This window comes from Sorex araneus, chromosome 1 (assembly GCF_027595985.1).
Source record: "Sorex araneus isolate mSorAra2 chromosome 1, mSorAra2.pri, whole genome shotgun sequence".
Lineage (NCBI taxonomy): Eukaryota > Metazoa > Chordata > Mammalia > Eulipotyphla > Soricidae > Sorex > Sorex araneus.
This window is the reverse complement of record NC_073302.1, coordinates 172,728,992-172,736,322: the sequence shown is the minus strand read 5'-3', so window position 1 is coordinate 172,736,322 and position 7,331 is coordinate 172,728,992.

The window sequence follows — 7,331 nt, the reverse complement described above, 5'->3', positions numbered from 1 at the left end:
AAAAAGAAAGAAAAGAAAAGCAAACAAAGCATACATAGTACTTTGATAGAAATAAATCAATAGTATATACGTAGTGCTCATACGCTTTTATAACATATAGGTTAAATGATACCCTTAAGGTTCCCAGCTTTGTTTTGTTAAATTGTGTTTCTAGAAATCACTTCCCAGGACCACAGGAAGTGAAACTGAAGCTGATGTCCATTCTATTGACTGTGACCTAGAAAATGAAAGTTATAAAGACCAAAATAAAATAAAATAAATAAATAAAAAATAAAGTTATAAAGGCCAAGCTAGTTCCTGTTCTGGAATAGATTTGGACCATGGGTTACTTTTGCTTCTCCAGGTGTCTTGGCTTTTCCACTGGGGACCATAATTGGATGGGTGATAGGTTAAGTATGGAGCGTCATTATTGTCATGGCTTCTGCTTAGGACATACATGGAACAGAGAAGGAAACCAACGGTTAATAGCCTGGCTCTCCTCACTGGTATCCCTTTGCTTCCTTATCGTGTGTTTGCTAGTTATGTATATATTTATACCTGGTTCATAGTGATTATTTTCATTACCACTCATGGAAGAGGAGTTCTCTTCAAAGGTCTTACTCGAGGCCAGTGAGACAGTACAGATTTTACCTTATACTGAACTGACCCTGGTTTGATCCCCAGCATCCAAGCACCACCAGGAGTTAGTTATCCCTAGGCTCAGAGCCAGGAAAAAGACCTGACACAGTCAGTGGGACCAAAAACCAGCCAAACATTTTTTGCCATTTAAAGATAATCAGCATGCAACACACATGCAAACATATATCTGCATATCTTTACATATACCATATATACACATATCCATACCTAGATACTTTATATATCTATGTGGCACTCTCCATACAGCTGTTATATATGTCTACTCCTCAGTGATAACACAGAGCTAGAAATTCATCAGTCCATAAAAATGGTTTGTCTGATAGAGGAGGGACTTCATCTGTCTTTCTCACTCATCTCTCCCAGGGCTTAGAAGAGTGTGAGCACATGGGATTACAGCAGCCATAGTCTTATTTATCAGGATGAGTTTGTAGCTGTGTACTCATCAGACAATGCTGGAGTAATGGAGGCAATTACAGAAGAAACCTCTCTACTTTAATAATGGCTTTGAACTAAGGTTGCCTATACTCAAAGGTTTTATGCTATGGAGATATCAACTTCACATATTTTATTTATTTATTCATGTATTCTTCAGCTTGGGGCTATATCCAGCAGTGCTCAGTAGTTACTCCTGGCTCTGTGCTCAAGGAGTCACTCCTGGAAGTGCTGAGGGGACCATATTTGGTACCAGGGATTTAAACCAGGTCTCCCACATACCAAACATGTGTTCAGCCAATTGAGCTCTCTCACCAGACCTCACAGTTTATTCTTCTACAGTTGTTTAAAGGCTTTGAAGTGGATAGAAGGTTTATTTTCTCACAGCATGATTTTTTTTTTAATATTTGTGAGTCTCGGACTCCCTCCATTCATCCTTGGTTTCTGAGAAGGACACTGGGTGGGATGGTTCTGCCCCTGTGATTTCTGCAGCAGCATGCATTCTTGAGCCTGGCAGCTCTCCGGAGCTGCAGACATTTCATTTCCACAGAGATGGTCGTACTTCCCCTGCCATAGCAGAATACTGGGCTTGGGACTGGGAAAGTAGCTGATATCGTGGGACCCCTCGTTGATGGCCTTCCCTCAAAGCCAAAGAGTTAGATTTTGAACTTGGTCTTGGTCATTTATCTACTCTGTGACCAGGCCATGCCCTTTCACCACTCTGCTTTCTGCCTTGACAACTCAGTCTGCAGTCAGGGAGAGCTCCAAAGAGTTTTGAGAATTTGAGACTAGTCTTCTGTCAGGTGAACTTCACCCAACAAAGAAGTGTGGTAACCACTTTCTGATCAGTTAAATGAAGCTGTGCCATCTTGTGTATTTTACATAATATAAAGCATATCCATCTAGTGGGTATGCAAAAGGTAAAGGAAAAAGGTAAAGTATATTCATATCTGATGTGTGTCTCTTACTTGTACCTAAGCTTGAGCCGAAGTCATGAGAGACAGTGAAGGTTTCCCAAGCCAGGTAGACGAGGTTGGAGGGACATTGTCTTTCATCTGTCCAACCAGGTTCAATCTCCAGCATCCCATATGGTCCCCCATGCACCACCAGAAGTGATTCCTGAGTGCAGAACCAGGAGTTACCCCTAAGACCAAGCCAAGTAGACAGAACAAGTTAGATGGTAAACATGGCAATATAATGTCTAACAGACACTGAACAGTTTCTCTGTTCTTGACATTGTTCTAGATGATTTTATTAAATAAATTCATATAATCTCTACAACAATATGGTAAGTGAGATGCTATTACTGTTCTGTATTAGAATTGAAGGAACAGCATTACAGAGATGTTAAATTATAGAGTACTGCATGTACACAACAATTACAAAGGGGCAGAGCCTGGCTTTTTATCTAGCCTTTAGTCTGTGACAGACATTTAATGCTCAACAAATGCCCTTGTGCTCCCACACATTTCCCAGACACCTCAGTAATTAGATGGGCTTTGTGAGTAGTTTGTGTCAATGGGCTGGTAGTGTCAGTGATGTGGATCACTCAGAGGTTGAAACATAGAGCAATAGTGATAACTTTTCTACTCTTTCTCTTTGCTGTAGGGTTTCGAGATGAGTCGATACTATTTTCTCTAGGATGAAATCATGGGCCACTTGGAAGCAAGCTGCTCTGGAGAATAGCTGGACCTGACATGGCCTTTTCAGGAAACAGAAATGTGCTTTGACATAATCACCACTGAAACTTCAGATTTCTCGGTTACTGGATTTCTGGATAGTCTGGATTTCTGGATAGATTTCTGGATAGTCTATTGCTATCCTGGCCAGTACACTGTTTCTTAGAGAAAATACATAAATAATTATTCTTTGCATTTATTATTTACTAGAAATAAAAAAACATGACGTGGAATTTAGAAAAATATGAGTAATCATACTATTTTGCTTATTATGTTACTTCTTAACACTGCTTTATCAAATTACTTTATAGACTTGTATAGTTCTACTCTTCACTTTCTCCATCTATTGATGGGTCTGGGATATGTTTTTCATATTTGTAATTTGCCTTCCTACCTCCAGTCTACCTAATTGGAGTGTGTGTGTATGTATATTGCGTGTAATATGTATTTTGGAAGATGGGCAGAGGGAAAAAATTTACTCAAAATGGTCTTAACTGTTTTACAAATAGACAAAATCTCTTAAAAGAAGGAGGGAGAAAAAGATGGAGGAAATATCTCAGGCTTGGCAGTGTTCAGGGAGCCATGAGGTGTTGAGAATATAGATACTCAAGGTGTTGGGAATGGAAGGAGAACCTGCACATATGCAAGACATATTCTTCACTGCCTGTGATAGCTCCTGGGCTCTGGCATCCCAATTCTGGGGATGGGCTCCTAGTCCAACCCCCTATCCTTGCAGAGTCCCAGATTCCTATAGCTTTAGATTTATTTCTTCTCTTAGTGAAGATGTGGAACAGAGAAGTGATAGACATGTGCTCAATCAGCACCTTAGATCACAAGGACTGCATCACATGCATTTAAACATCATAATCCTGTCAGGTGGGAATTAGTAGGTTCCTTTTACAGATAAGGATACTGAGACTCGAAGAGAGCCTGTGCATTGCATTAGGGCTCACAACTAAGAAACAGAGCTGTGATTCAGACCTATATTTAACTGAGTCCAGAGCCCAAGTCTTTCATCAGGGTTGACTCCTACCTCCTGTAGTGACCCGAGCAGAGGTCAGACAATGAGTCCTACGCAGATGCAATTCAAGCCACACAAATCTAGACACATTAAAGGTCTCTTCTATCTATGGCTGGAATACTAAATCTGATAGTTACAGAGTTTTCTACACAGTCTTCAGGTAGAATGTTCTTGCAATAAGGCACATATTAGGGGAAACATAGAATTGAGAGTCATAGGGGCATTTTGAAGCAAAGATCATTGATTTAATATCATTCTGGCTCACTTAAAAGTGCACCACTTAAACCTAGGGAGGAGGGAGCGATGGAAAATAAAGCAGAGTAGCTGATTCATCCACTGTGCTTAATTAGAAATGAAGTTGAGGATGCAACCAGTTCCTGGCACGCCCACAAGGAGGAAACCACATACTTAGGTGACTCCTCTGGGGTGCCTCCACCTGAACGTCCCAGTTGCCACAGCTGCTCCTGACACCCAGCACTTGGCCAAACCCTCTCACGGAATGAGCAAAATTAAACTTATGGATTTTTAAGAGCCACACATGGCATGCATCATCTGGACAGGTGATCATCTAGCCTATATGAAAATGATGTAATGCAAAATATAAGAAGTGATACATGAAGTATCCCAGGGAAAAAAAAGCTATTGATACAAATGGTGGTCACAGGGAGTCGAATTGGGAAATAGACCACTGCATCCACTGACCACTGCATTTACTGACCACTACATGTACTGACCACTTATCTACTGCCACTGTATCCACCAACCACTAAAACTACAGCCCACTGCATCTATTGACCACTGCATCCACTGACCACTGCATGCACTGATCACTCTTTTTACTGACCATTGCATCATCTGTCCATTGACCACTCCAGGAACACACTTGTTTCACAGAGCACACACATTTCCTTGGCCACTCAAACGCTACTTAGAATAAGCTAATCAGAGGGCCAGAAGATGGCTCAGTGGCTAACATTGCTCCTTCAAGGATGAGGCTGTGAGTTGGATAGCATAGCTGGAGCTACCACATGCACCAAGCACAGTTCTGGCAGACCTGCTCTTTACAGACCCCCGTGCCACGTGTAATTACCTCCATGCCTCAGCCAGTGTGGAAGAGGATATACCTTTGTCCCCCCCCCCAACAAGGTCATGAAACAAAGCTATGTACTGAGACCAGGAGCATGTTCCTGTGCAACACCAAAATAGAAAGGTTTGCAACCCATGCAAACACTCTTGCCGAGCATACAGGCACTTCCACCAAGTATGTGTGGGACCCCACTGTCAGAACAGCATCAAGGAAGCTCAGGTCATGGGTGAAGAGGGAAGTCACCCAGTGAATGACTCACCAGTATATCAGAATTAGGGAAATGGAATGAAGTTTAGGAAAAAAATAAAGCCAAGAAAATACAACCTGAATATTAAATACGTCACAATAGATTTGAAAGTGGACGCTTACCCAAATCAATAGGAATAAAACAATTCCAGGTAATCTAGGTTGATGCAAAAGTTTGGGAAGACTCAAATCATATAAATCTTTAGAAAGCAAGGCCAGAGGGATAGTACAGCAGATAGGTTTCTTGTCTTGTATGCAGCCAACCAGGGTTCTATTCCTGGCATATCATATAATCACCTGAGCATTGCTAGGAGTAATTCCTGAGTGTAGAGCCAGGAGTAACCCCTGAGTACTGCAGGGTGTGACTCAAAAAGAAAAAATATATATCTTTAGAAGGCAGATTGAGGAGTTTAGATTTATCTCTTTTATACTGTGCTTTATCATAAAAATGATTCAGTACACATGAGTTGGAAAACATGAAATTGAACAAAGGAAACTAAAAAATTACCCCCAACTCCCAACACCCAGTTAATCTACTGATTTATTAATATGTTCATAGTTGGAGTTTTTTTCTTTTTGGGTCACACCCACTCTCTCCATGGGAGATCTTTGCCTGACGGTGTTTCCTTCCTCCTTCTCCACAGTCTTTCATGTCATTTTTTTCTGGAGTCTTTTCAGTGATCATGTTCTCAATGAGCTAAGTCCTGTGTGTTCTTCAAGACCAGCCACTCTCTCCCACTTTGTCCTCTTCCTCTTCTGATCTCCTAGAAATATTTCTATTAAATATCAAATGATACTAAAAAATGTTCAGAAGTTGTTTGTTTTGGGCCACACCCAGGGCTTACTCCTGGCTAACTCTATTTTCAGGGATCACTCCTGGCAGGCTCAGGGGATCCAAAAGGGGTCCATACAATGGGAAGTCCTCTTGGTCTCTCAGATTCTAAACCAGAGAATGAGGAATTGGAGTGGGCTGGGTGGACATTTCAAAGGATCCAATCATGCTGGGAACTTGCATTTAACTCTGTTTTTTTTTTTTTCAAATCAGAGGATCTTTTGGGTGTGAAAAATAAACAAACAAAACACTTTTATATCTATTGTAAATAAAGAAATAACTTTTCTCAACCAAATGAATTCTGAATTCTACAACCAGAAGGATCAGGACTATCAGGAGAAAGGTGGGGTATAAGGAGTGCTCAGAAAGTGAAGAGAAACTGAGAATTTTAATGATAGAGAGATAATTGGCCAGCATTGGTGTAGAACATCTTGCTCTATGTTATGGCTTTATTTTCTTGGTTAAATATAAGCATTCTCCTATGCTTTGGGTGTGGTGGTAGAAGCCTGGATGACTCACATTGATGACCAATTGTGGTTTCTTTTTCTTTGTAGTCAAGAAATAGGGTTTTCTCAGTCTATCAGTCTAAACACTGGATATGGGACAAGAAACAGTTATTATTGGGTGAAAGATACACTGATAAAACTAATGAAGGTGAGGTATAAGGGAAATGAGATGACTGGGTTTTGAGTAGGAAGCTGGATTAGAATGTACAGAACGGATGAGAGCATTAATTTGAGAGTTTTAGCCTGTGTCATAAGCATGTAGCTAAAATACTCATAAAAGTTAATTCCTATGAATCACTTTGTCTTGAAAAAATTACAGACAGAAATTCATTGAGAGATTAATCTGGCTTTGTTAAGTATGCAAAGCAAGTTATTTGCTGTGGAGAAAATTGAGATGCTAAACTTTTAAAATAGAAAATGAACTCAATAAAATGTTTCTGAGCAAGAAAAGAATGGAAGTCAGGAAAAGAAAAAAGCCAGGGAGTCTGACTGGTATGACTGTAGCTTGATTGTCAGAAATGTGGTTGTCAGCCAGAAGGCTCAATTGTGTGACTCAGTTTCCTGCCTCGCCTCCAGGTCTCAAGGGCTGGATTGGATATGTGGCTGTCCTGGAGGGAAACACTATAGGACTCTGAGTTTGGTGGATTCATTTCCATGGACACATCATTCCAAACTTGTTTTCCTTGTTACCTGGTAAATGCCAGGGAAATAACCAGCCATTCCATCAGCACAGAGGCAAACCACAACAACAAAAATATCCCAAAACCTAATTTCTTGAAGAAATTATAAAAGCACTCTCTTTTTTTGAATTGATACATTATAATTATTTCTTGGTGCCGGTGCAGTCAAATATGGGGTCTAGCACACTGACCAGCTATGAGCCCACGGT